Raw genomic sequence first — 13,412 nt, forward strand, 5'->3', positions numbered from 1 at the left:
GGTCTGGGCCCTGGGGTTTTCTTCTGTATTGTAAAATAAATTTGACACAAGAAATAATATCTAGGTGTTTTAGGGCAGAGCTTTCTCCTACTACTTGTTTGCTTAATGGTCTTTACTTTGGCAAGCATGTCAAGAGTGGGGAAGGAAATGAGTGTTAACATTTGTCACACATTTGGTAATATTGCATATAGAAAGGTAAATGCCAAGTGTACATATGCCATTTTATAAATAAATGCTTCTGGCAAGGAAAGGCGTTCTCTGCCCAATTATGTGGGCTTTTTGATGAAATGTTATGAATGTGTGGTAATATTTGGCCATCTGCTGATGATAGTAAGAACTGCACGGGCATGGCAGAACGGAGCCCCCTTCACGCTGGCTCCTGTGCAAGGAGGGATCGTGGGGATCCAGCACCCCACAGAGGTACCCACATCTGCCCCACACAGGGGAATGGGGGTCACAGCCTCATCTGGACTTCCTGGCATCAAAGGAAACCTAAATCCAGGTCTGGGATCACCACCTTGGTCTGTATCTGTGGGTGGCAATGAGCAGCTGACCCTGCTGGCCCATGGCAAGCTTTCCCCAGGCTGTTGACCACTTGCTGCTCTCAATGGCTGGAGTTGTTTCTAGAAATGCATTTTCTTAATGTCTGTAACCTATAGGGTCATGGACCGCACCCGGGAACAAATCCAGGGCACAATAATGGGTGAGAGTGGAAAAGGAGAGGTGCAAGAAGAAAGAAGGGGAGATGAGGAAAAAAACCACAAGGTGGAAAAGGTCTAAATAAAAAGAAGGTGGGAAAGACGGTTTGTGTGGAGGAGGAGATGGAGGCTGAGAGAATAAGGAAAAGCTGATGAAGGAAGATGTGGAGAGAAGGAGAAAGGCGAGGAGTGGTGGAAGTGATGAGCCCCTCTCAGAAAAGAGAAGGTAGGATCTGCTGTCCAGGTCATGATATATAGAAACTCATCCCCTGAAAGCCCCTGTGCTCCCCCTCTGCCTGTACAGGCTGTGGGCTGGGGGGGAGAGAAGGGGGTCCAGGACTTCCCTGCTCCTGTCCAAGCGCTGCCAGTACCAGTACTGGTATTTCACAACTTCTCAGCCCAGTGTGCCTGATGGGCAGAGGGATGCACTGTGCCTTCATGAGCAGAGTGGGAAGTTTCAGTGCCCTTCCAGCCTGCCGGCTTTCCCCACGGATTGGGGAAAGCCGTGGGTTCAGGTCTTCCACCCACGAGCTCGGAGTCAGTCCAGATGGAGGAGCTGGGGCAAACACGCTGTGCGCTGGGGTGACTGCAGGGGCCTCAGCTCCTTTTCAGAACCGAAAGAATTTGGTTAAAGGTTTCATCCTTGGTTTTGTTTTCCTTTTTGTCTCTGAGACCGGCCGCCCCATTTCGTGTGCCAGCACAGACCTGCATCGGCCCTGGTCAGGGTGGACACAGGGACGTGGGCGCCCTGATTGTGTCACCTTGGGGAAAGATGGCGCTAAAACCTTCACAGTCTTTGCCTGCTCTTCCCTCAATGCATGCACATATTGCGGGATATCGGTATTGTGCTTTACAAAACAGGGTTACGTACAGGGATGTGATTTTCCCATCTGCCCAGCGGAAGGCGGGTGAGCTCTGACAGTATCTCATTATTTTATCGTCCTCCCATCAGAGGGAGACTCCAGACATTCTCATCCCTGCCACCCCCCAAAAGGTACTGAGGAGGTGTTTGAGGAGGTGAAAAAGGAGGACTCGGCTTTGAAACCCACAGAAACGTAGCGAGTCAGGAAATGCTCCTAGCAGAGACAGGTAAAATAATAGCACAGCCATTTTCTTTCAGTCTTTCATAACCATATTCTTTAAATCTCTTTACACTGAATTATTCCTGAATTTTCTCAGCACAGCCAGAGTTTTGCCCTGCAAGCCCACCCCCAACAGAGACGGGGCATCTGGTATCGTTATAACACCAGTCCCACCTGTATCCTTCAGGACCTGAGTCTCAGCTGTGGGTGATGAGCTGGGGGGAGCTAGAGTCCAATGAGGGAAGGTGACAAATGCATGGCAGAGGCACTGAATCAGGGGAGTTCAATAGGAGTAGGATCCTCAGGCTGGCCAGCACTGAGAGCCTTTGGCATGGGGAGTGCTCCTTGGGGTGTGCATCGCTGCTGGCCCAGCTTTCCTGGGGGATGAGGAGGAGAAATTCTCATCATCTGTCAAAAGTCATCACCTGAAACCCCACAGACTCTAGTTTAACCCTGGGGTGATTCCACTGCTGCAACAAATTTGTGCCAGGTAGGAATTCTGTTGATTGCATCTGTATTTTTTTACTTTCAGCTATCATCTGTTTGAAAACCACTTCTATATTTGACAGGCAGTGTATTGACTCGCTTCTGCTCATTTGCTTTCCAGCTCGGTTTTTCATTTCACGTTTCTCAACGTCTTACCAGAAGCTATTCAAGTTTGTGGTCTTTCTGTGACAGGGCACATCCCCAAACCTGAAACTGCACATTTTGGACAGACTTGTCTGCTCCAAGGCTTGCAGCTTGGCTTTTCATAAAGATCCAAACAATTTGCAAAATTTGGATCCAGCCACTCTTTCAAATGAAGGCAGCCAAGGCTGTGTGGTGTTCTCAGCCCCCTCTAGTATTAGGGAGCTCAAGCACAGCATTGTAGCTCTTTTGCTGCAGCACTTCAAGGTTCTTTTTTGGCCTAGAGTAAAAATAAACCTGTCACATATTGAAGGAATTGGTGGAGATGTCATACAGAAGAGCGAGGGACTGGTGTCAGAGCTGCAGGGACATACCTGTGCTATTGAACAGAGCTGTGGGGATAAACTCCCTGTTAGGGGAGAGCCTGGCTTCCAGGGGTGGGATGTTCCCTTGGCCGAAAGTCCTGTGTCCTGTGCGGTTCCTTCCCACCACTAAGTGAAACGCTTTGCTCTCTCCTTCTTACCACAGTCCTTAATCGTAAGTGAGTCTTCCCACGCGTGGCTGAGATCTGTCTGTGGCCCAACAGCATTCACAGCAATTGTATTCCAATTTTCTCTCTTGTTTGATGGTTTAATAATAGCCTGAATAGCATTTAGTGCCACTGCAATACTTACCGCATCTGGTACAGAATGAATATCGATCCCTTACAGAGCTGGAGGTTGGGATATTCATGAAAACTTCCTTTTATGTGGAGTTCATTGTTGATTTGTTTAGTGTTCCCCTTTCATATCTTTTGTTTCAATTAAAGAAAAAAAAAACCACTCTGAAAAAGAAAGGTAGGAGAAAAGACAGTTTCTGTGGGCTCACATTAATATTCCTGACCTGCATCCCCTTGGTCCTGCTTGCCTGTAGCTCAACCGAAGTTAAGTGGACATACAACCCCCATCGCTGGGCTGTATCACTCTTTGTGTACAGATTCCTCTAACTTCAAGGAGAATATTTGACCTCTGGAGAGCCTGAGCAAACCCCTGTAGCCTGGAGTGGGAATGGTGTCCTCTGTGCATTTGCTGCAGGAACCGCAGAGCCGTGTTTCGGGCTATTGTTCCCGGCTCCGGAGGCGGCCGCGTCGCAGCAGCAGGGAGAGAAACCCCGGGCTGGGGAGCCGCGAGGTTAAACTGAGGCAGACAGGGAGTCGTTTCTTGCCACAAGACAAATGGTATTACTGACACAACGTGAACAAGATCTATCCCAGGGCTTATGAAGACTGTCAGCTTTGCACACGTGGATAAAAGGCATTAAGGAAATCTCCCTTATTTTTCAGATGTGTTGTCCTTTCCGGGTCTTGCCCGCTCGGTGGGTTTGTGCTCTCATGCTGAACGCATTTCGAGGCTCTCTTCGAGTGCTGTGCATTTAATCGGCTTTGCAGGCAGGCACCTCGCGCGATGCAGTCTGTCTTGTTGGCAGCCCGTGAAGTATTTTGCCATTGTCCTTTTCCATTTGGCACACAAGTGCCCGCACACAGTGTCCAGAAAAGCCAGGTCCAAGTCACTGATGACATCATGGGCTCTGGAAGAAAAACTTCCTCAGGGAGCAGGGACAGTATGGGCAGCTTTGGGCTAACTACAAAACAAGTCCACTTTTTTTTGTGCAGAAAATGAAAAATATGCTCCGAAAGATAAAAGGGAATAATAACACTGACCCCTAGCAGGGGACGAGTTGGATGACCCCAAAGTCAGAGTCATTGTACTTCACACTGTACCCACAATTACGTCTGTAGGATGAGCCCCAGCTCTCCGAATTCATCCTCGTGCCTTGGTGGCCCTTTCCCTCTCACAGGGGCAAACCGTGGTCCAGAATGACCTGCCAGGATTCAGCAGCAGCTGGCCTGAAGGAAGGCAGGGCTCCTCAGCTGCCTTGGGGATGCATCACTTCCAGACTAGAGCCTGCTGGGCTCCAGGTTTTGACCGTGCTTTTTCTTTAATTTTTTAAAGTTGGCTGCTGGTAGCAAACGGCAAAAGCCATCTTTGCTGACACCACTGCAGAAAGATTCATAGATTCCTCCCGGTTTCCAGGAAATATTGCAAACTCCAAGGCAGGGAAGAGTCAGCTGGGAGGGAGGGAGGAAGAACACGGCAGGAGCTGTTCAGCCGTCCTGGGAGACTTGCATCCTTCAGCTAACAACCGAAGTAGGGTATAACAATGGAATTAATTTTAAATCGCCTAAGCAATCAAAGAGCAATTACTTCCTTCAGTTACAAGCAAGATGCGGGAAACAATAGGATTTAATTTCAATAAAATCTCAAACAACTCGGCTATGATTTTATTTATTTATTACAAAAGTGGCAGAACTTCTGCTTTGCAATCCTGACGTTGCTTAATACTCAGCACCTGACTGAAGAATAAACCAGGGCCCCCCGCTTTGTTTTTAAATTATAATCCCAAGTCCGTACAGCAGTACCTGCCCTCAGTGCCAAAGTTCACTGGGAGAACCCAGCACCGAGTTGAATGATGCCCTGTTTTTTTGGTATTACTTATTAGTTATATTTTTTAGACACACACACCCCGACACACCCCCGTAACGCAGCTCCTTTACAGAGCCCACAGCTGACTCGACCTCTGCCTGGAGGGGCTGAGGGCTGAGCGAGGGGGGTGGGAGGGGGCCTTTGGGTATTCTCCACTAGAAAACCTTCCCAAAATCGGGCTAAACAGAAAGAGAAATGAGAGCAAAAGTAACATCTGGATTAGTTGGCTGCTGGAGCGCTGCAGGTGAGCTGGTGAGCGGCACAGCTGTAGAACAGTTTTGGCTTGCTCCTGCCTGCTTTTGTGCCTTTGCAGTTGCAGGTTTGTGGGTGTGTTGTTTTTTTTTTTACTAGTATTTTTAGCATTATTTCAGTTTGGTAGCATTTAGCCTTGCTGCTATAATAACTGCTGCAGAAAATTGTCATGAGGGAATTTATTCTGTCTTTGTGAATACGTTTGTACAGCATGAAATAAAGAAGGCCTGAGGCAAGCTATTGAACAACATGGGAAAGACAAAATATTGACTCACCAATTCAGTAAGCATCATCTGCCTAGTGTGCTGAACAAGGCAGGGGTCCTACAGAAAAATCTCCCTTGATCATGTTATTAGGGAATATCTCATAAGGCAAAAAACTGGAGGACTGGAGACAGCTGCATGGCCTATAGTAAGCCTGAATACTTGACTTTGCAGCATGTGAATATATAAAACTCATACATAATTCACGTAGGTAGGCAAAGGAACTGATATACCCAGACATATATTTCCAATTCATGTAAATCAGTGGTAGCTTTATTCCTGGTGTTAGTGGTTCCAGTTATTCTCATTTTGGTGCTCGTTGCTTTTATTTAGAGTAGCCCCTTCTGACGTCCTGAGTCTCTTCAGAAGAGGAGGACGTGAGGATCCAGCTTTAGCTTCTCCAGGCAGCTCTCAGCCCTGTGCCTCGGTTGTTGTCAAGGAGACATATCTCTGGCATATATCTTCTCTGTGGTTTCTCTTCTTAGTATGCTTTTCCATTGCTATGGAGACTATCAGAAACTCATTTAGCAACTCCCAGTGCCCCACAAGGAATGTGTATTTCATAACTCACTGCTCAGAATGAGGAGAGCTGTTTAATTTTTGGCCTCTCACCTGCACTGTCGAGCCTGGCTACGCCAGGGACAGTCTGTGCTGAGACTTCTGAACTGACCCAGCACAGCTCTGAGGGCAGGGTTATAAAAAGGTGGCTTCACTGCAGACACTTTTGAAGCCAAGGCAAACTTTGCATGTGGGAGGTAGCCAAAGGCTTGCCCTCGCTTTTTGGCATGGCCCTCCAAATCCAAAATCCTCTTATTCTTCATGTCTTCAGCTTGCATTCTGCGTAGTTCTCATGCCATTGCTATCTCCAGTAAAGAGACCATTTCAGATCAAGGAGTAAGTGTTTGCATGGTGTAGGTGAACTGCAGCTCTGGAGACCTTAAGGATTTCCTAATCATTAATTTTGGGGAGACATAATTACAGAAAAGGCTGTTAAGAGACAAGTCTACAAATAGCAAGAGGCACTGACTTGCTGGGGTAAGATAAGCCCACAAACTCAAGGATCGGGGCAGAGAATGCAAGTATGGTGGTCCTTCATGGATACTACATGAAGCAAAACAGATGAAACCAAGGAAAATGCATAACTATAATGGTGTGAATGAGAGGGAAACAGAACCATTCTGTTGGCCACCAGTGCAGGGCAGGAGAGAGCGAAGCACACAGCAAGGCCAGCGGTGTGGAGGTGTGCAGTGAGAGGGAGCGTCTGTGCCTGGGTTTGACCAGCTCCCAGGACTGCGTGTCCTGACGCTGCAGACAAAGGCTGCGCCCCACTCGGGGCAGGACCCGAGTTTGTGCCAGTCGAGCGGTGCCACTTTGACTCCCAGCAAGTGGCAGAGTGGTTGCGCTAGAAGCAGCAGCATCCCAGTGACAGAAGTGGCACTAGCAGGCTGGAGGAACCTAACCGTGTGCTGGCACCGTGGGCTCAAACCACTTTGGCCAGTACAGAAGTTTTCTTTTACTAAGAAAACCAAAACATAAGGGAAATTATCATTGGGGGTTTACAGCAGCTGGTACACAGGAAAGCGGTTGCTGCTGGGCTGAAGGGCCAGCAAGCAGTGGGTTTGAGCATACCAGAGTGTCTTCCTTCTGAGACAGGAGGGAAAATAACCCTTGGAACCCAGCCCAATGGGGAGTCAGTACCGTGGGAAGACCCCTTTCAAAGTGGATGCAAGCGAGCAGGCAAAAATTAGAAATAAATAGGGCAGCTTATAAAATAATAAAGCTCCACGTTCGAGGTGGGAGTTACAGCCCCTCTCACGAGCTCCGCGGTTCATGCTGAGATGGCAGCTGAGGCTGCAGTTCCCAGCTCCCTGCCCTATTTCCCCACTCCAGTGCACAGGCTGACATATTAGCATAGCCCTCACTTCCAGTTTGCGTTAATATGTCGGTCTATGCCCTGCCGTGACTCAGGAAGAGACAGATATACTGTCATTCAGCTACTGGGCCAGAAGGCCATAGCAGAGCTTGGAGATGGGGCCCTCCCTGTGTAAATCAGAGCCCACCCATAGCCAGGAATCTGCGAGTAGTGAGGTAGTCTCCACCACCTTAGTGCAACACCGAGCTATAAATATTCAGCAGGTACTATGAGCAGCTGAGCCCTGCTAAAAGAATTTAAATATATAAATAAAATGAAGTAATTAATCAATTCAGGCATTTTGCAAAAATGTACATCAAATTTACATATTTTACCAAGGCATGTGATTTGTAATGAAGTAGGGTTTGGGGAACCAAAAGGAAGCATGTATAACCTGTCACTTATGCAAATCACTCTCTATTCACCGATTTAACAAACCAGTTAGTTACATGTGAAGCTGCTTTCAGATGCTGATGTGCATCTCCCTGATGTGTGTGGGGCAGCGTTTATGCAGTGTGGACTGTAGCGGCATGGTTCAGCGCACAGAGCTGTGCCGGTGTAGGAGCCATACCCTGAAAGAACCCTCGGCGTTCAGGAGCCAGCGCGCTGCAGCCAACGCACTCACAGGCAGCAGAGAATGGCAAGACGAGGGAAATGCATTAAAAAACTACCTCGAACAATTGATTTCAGTATGTCTTAGAAGTGATGGGTTGCTTTGTAATTTGCTTCAGTGTCATTTTTAATCTTGCAAAGTTTAAAAATTAAAGGATATAGTTCATTCAAACTTAGATGTTCCTTTTTTCAACTTGGATTCCAGATTTAAAGGAAATCAATTAAGTTGATCCAGATAGTGTGTATGGAAACATAGGTGTATGTATGTACACACCATACCCACAAATGCAGTTCAAAAAACAGCAATTACCTGTGCAGCTCTGGTTCGTGCTGCTACATTTCTCAGTGTCACTTTTTTGTCTCATTGTGGATTTTCTTCTCAGTGTTTAAACGCTTAGCCTGTTCTTTAGCTGTGTGCTGGCGAAAGCGTACAGCCAGGATTTATGGATTTGTGAACACGTCATTATGGGGTTGGTGGACCGGCTCTGCACACTTGGAGCTGAATTCCATTTATCTGGAGAGTAGGTGTTTAACTAATGGGCGCATCAGACATGGAATAAAAGCAGGGCAGCTTCTAGTGTCAGTGTTTTACAAAAACATCTGAATAAATGAGGTGAGAGAGCAAAACATTGCCTGTTTTTATATTCAGTGAACAGAAATAACAAGAAAAAGCACCATGATGAAGCACTATCCTTGTGCATTACTGATTATTTCAAGGTTAATTTCATTCATTCTTGATGATCGCTGTATCTGCAAGACTGACGAGCAATGAGTTCAAGGAACTGAGAGAAATTAATTCATAGGCTGAAAACAATCTAATTGGTATCTCAAATAAGAATTTGAAGGAACTTATGTGAAAGATGACAATAAATTCATGTCACTTATCGATCACTTTCTAGCTGAATGAAAGGCTTATCGTATTTGTTAAAAGGTGTTTGGGTGAAAGGGCTGTAACGCTGCTGTGTGCATCGGCTCCACAAGCTGTGGCCCGAAGGGGACGGCTGTGCTACGAGGAACTGGGCAAAAGCATGGTGTAAACTATGGTCTTGAAAAATAATGAAAGAGAGAGAGATGCGCTCTTGCTTGTTCTGCTTCAAATGATGAAGCTCCCACCGACTTCAGGATCTTGAACTCTTCTATAGCAGAATTCTTGTGCGCCAAGATTCCAACTAGATCAAGGTCTTACTGTGCTAAACATAAGGAAAGATGTAACTTCTGCCTGGAAAGCTTTACAATATACAGAGTTTTATAGAATAACATGTTTTTTACAGGAGGAACCACAAGTATCGGGGACTAAGAAGTGTCAATTATGTGTAAATCACAAAAAAAAAAAAAAGGTTAAAAGAACATGTCAGTACTGCATGATAAGATCTGCTGTCTTTCTTCTGTTTATTTCTGATTAAAGCCTAAGATTTAACATACTAAGATCTCATAAAGAGAACTTAATGAAGGTTGCAAAAGAAAAACTTGCAAATTGGGAAAAAGTTAGAATTCAGGTTGTGTAGGAATAATGTGTGCCTTTTATGCACAAGAACACATACTATTTTTTCATTCTGGCCTGAGGATGAGTCAAAGCTGCGTACTGAAGGAAGCTGTGGTTTGTAAGGCTGTTGTTACAGAAGCTGGAAATTGCAGTGATTTCGATAGGGCACTACAGGAAGATGATTTGGTGGTTACAATGCATGTATGTTATTTGGGAAATCAGATTCTCTTTTACATAATGCTAGACAGCTCTCCCACACCAAGCTTTTCACACCTGCAAATTAATACCAAGCTTTTGCACTGAAGGTATCGGGCAGTAGAAGGCAATTTATTCTCATTTGATTTAGCTTGAATTGTGTCAGCATTTAGACACAGCCTTTCTCACAAAAATAACATGCAATAACAATTGTGCAGGTGAGATTTCCAGCAAGTAGTGCCTGGGGCCTCAGCTTCCCCTGTGGAGACTTTGAACCCTCCTGGGTTTGCTCTAGATCGTGCCAGGTGACTGCGGCCGCAGCAATGCCCGTCCTCCGCAGCGCCAAGCAGAAGAGACACAGTTGAGCCGGAGCAGAGCAACTTCTGCTGCTGCTGCCCCTGAATTTACCCCAACTTTATCCACATGCCACAAGGGAAGGTGTCCAACTCCATTCACTTTCTGCTGATGAGTGATTTTCCACCCTGGTAGCGTGTTACCATGCAAACATCCAGTGGCGTGAAAGATGCTGTGTTTTTAGCTGGTTTCTTATGGAAGCAGAGGTTACGTGGTCCCTGGGCCAGCAGGTGGGCTGTGGGTCCTCTGGTAATAACTTTTGGTCCCATTGGCAGCTCTGTGGCCAAACACCTCAACTTGTGAGTTTCCACAAAAACACCCTTCAGAAGGACTGTGAGAAAACCCGAGCGGGACTTGAGAAACGTGTGCAGAACTGACAGATATTCTGGTTGTACTCCACATATAAAATCAGTCCCACAGAAGACCGCCTGGGTCAGAGCAGGGAACTCTGGTGGATAAGGACCTGCTGCTTAAATCTCTCTCTGAGTCTGGCCCCATGGCTCTGTGCTTCCGTGCTCTGCTACTCTGTTTTTTCTGATAAAGGCTGGTTATCGAGCTGTCACTCGAAGTATGCCCCAAGTGACATCTCTAGTGGTATCATCAAAGTCTTTTCCAGAGGCTTCAAGGAAAAGACAGGAGAGATAAGGAGTTGGTAATGTTGAGACTGGGAACACATTAAAAAACAGGTAGGAAAATGAGCCTAGAAAAAGCAGTTAAAATTAGAGAAAATTAAATGATAAATACCTTGGGGGAGTTTACTGTATGTTTCACTTCTAATTGTACTGCACCTCTTAGACTGATTTTTCTTTTAATTTTCATAGCACTCCACTATCAGCAATAGGCACCAAACGGAGCTAAATTACCAAGTTGGATTCATTACACCATACAAACAAATTTCCCTGGGCTAACTATGCCTTAAGGGCTTGATACTTTCCTGGCAGCCTCTTTCAAATTACTCCTTCAACAAACATGACATAAACTTGGGTCTGTAGAGCATGAAAATTTATGTGATGGAGCAGTTATTTTAGCAGATGGAAATGCTCAGGTTCACCAGAAAGGTGAAACATCAAGTACACTATTAATTTTTGAAAAGGACTTTGCCATATAATAGTCTTGTACTATTGGCATCCAAGGTAAAAGATAACTGCTTCTTGCTCCACCTTTGTCTTTTTCTGCAGTGCAGCACAGCGAACGCCAGCTCCGTTCCAGCCTTGTGCAGCATTTCATAATACGCAATTGCTCGTAAGTCCTGATTCAGCTTTTCACTCTTGCAGGATGCAGTGTTTCTCATTAAGCTTCTGCCCGGGCTCTCCAGAAATAATGCAAGCGGCACAAACCTCCCAACGGCTGCCAGTCAAAACAGCCAACTCTTGCAGCAACATGAACTAATCTCCAGCCACGCTCTTTGGCTTGCAGATAACAGAACATCTTGGGCAGGACCTTGGGTACGGCATGGTCTGATTGAACAGAAGAGAGGGAACCGCTGCTTGTGGCACACATTTTATTCGGCATGAGTAAAAGCATACTTGATTCTCAGCCAGTGCTGCCTACCAATCAGACATGAGATTGTTCCATGAAGAGTTTGATTTTCAGAGCTGTTGAGAAATTTTTTTAACCGAGTTGCTATGATGCTGTCAATTTAGCTACCTAACACACTGCATGCAGACTATGACTTTCCTCTAAGGCATTCCATGTGACTTCCAGCACTCATAAAAGGATTGCTGCAGCTTCTGCCCTCCTGAAGACCAGCACAGAAACTACTACTTTGGGCTAGTTCACCATTTTTACCCTGCCTGAAATTTAACAGATGTAGTATGGCTGATTGTATGGACAAAAAAATTTACTTTTCTAACATTTTTCCTTGGGCATTTCAAGACCTAAATATTCCAAGACGTACAACTGTTTTAGGCTACGTATTTGTCAGGTCAAAGCAATTCCAACGACTACTTCTTTAGGAACCAGTCACTTAAATGGAAGTGCTCCATTTATATATGACTGTTGCTGGCAATATGTAAATGATGTCTAGGACACTTAAGGAAGCATATGGTTAATAAACAGAAAAGCATACTGTTAATAACCAGAAAATGAAGAAACAGCTTCATTCATACACACAGACAAGGACTTCTATAATGAACATCTGTGACAGGAACTCAAATATTTACTCATATATTGTACGTAATGCTACCTTAATTAGGAGATTTAACATGCCTTGAAGATATAATAGCCTTAGAGAAATTCAGTAGAGCAAAAACGCAAGTTCTAAGAAAGTGAATGTATTGTATTTGTTGCACTGCTGGAGAGGAATACTGTTCAGTAAAAGTTATCCTCCAAAAGACCTTGAGGAAATGGAGCAGATCGTTCCATGTGCTATCCCACTTAAAGTCAGAGCGGTTTTATAAATACTCAGAAATAGTAAAATAATATTTTCCTTAGTATTTTATGTAAAGAAAAGAAGATAAAAGATGTTTTTTGTAAGTTTTCAAATCACAGTGCATTTGTTATGAAATTCTAAAATGCAAGATTGACTTTTTTTGCATTAAAAAGGTTTTAAACACAAAACCCTAGAATGGTTCAATATGCCTTGCTATTAGGACTATTTACTTGTACATTGGATTTCTGTACTAATACACCCCATAGGAAAGGAAAAATTCCATTTGGGGATGAAACAAAGTAGGCGGCAATACAGACCGCACCATTTGTTCACGGTAGCCAGTATCTTTGCCCGGCAGTACGATCTCCATAGATCATTATATACCTGCCGACATTTTTAATGAAGAAAACAGTAGGAATCCTGAGGGAGCCACTGTGCATGCGCTGACGTGCTGTGCCTGCGCCACAAGTACAATATGTTCTGGACACCCCGGGCTCTCGATGCCTGCACAGATTGGCCACACATCACATGTGCTTTGAGTCTGCTGCGTCCAGAAAACAGCGTTTGGGGCCATTTAACTGAAAATCTGGTAGGTGACTGATAAAAACAGGATTCTCCCATCAAAGCGGTAGAATTGGCAGGTATAGGGAATAACTATTCTAGGAATCCTTTCTAATTTTTAAGAGGCATCCATCTGCAATATACAAGCTACAGGATCTTGGCGTCTGGTACTTCTCTGCTCTAGTTAAATACTGTTTTGCTCCTTGGCTTCTGTCCTATTTCCAGAAGAGGAAACAGCATCTCTTTCCCTCTCGTGGTTGTTGGTTTTTCTCTCAATCTGCAGCTTTGTCACAGATCAGGGGGAGCCAAGGGCCAAAAGTGACTTGTAACTCTCAGCACATGCTGGTTTTTCTAGACATATTGCTTAGTAAGGAAGTAAACTAGTAAGGGGTGAAAGTTGCAATATGGTGCTTACCGCTTTATTTCAGCCCATTAAATATATACAATCAGCACTTTATTCCAACTAAAAATAACATTCAG

This window comes from Rissa tridactyla, chromosome 8 (assembly GCF_028500815.1).
Source record: "Rissa tridactyla isolate bRisTri1 chromosome 8, bRisTri1.patW.cur.20221130, whole genome shotgun sequence".
Taxonomy (NCBI): domain Eukaryota; kingdom Metazoa; phylum Chordata; class Aves; order Charadriiformes; family Laridae; genus Rissa; species Rissa tridactyla.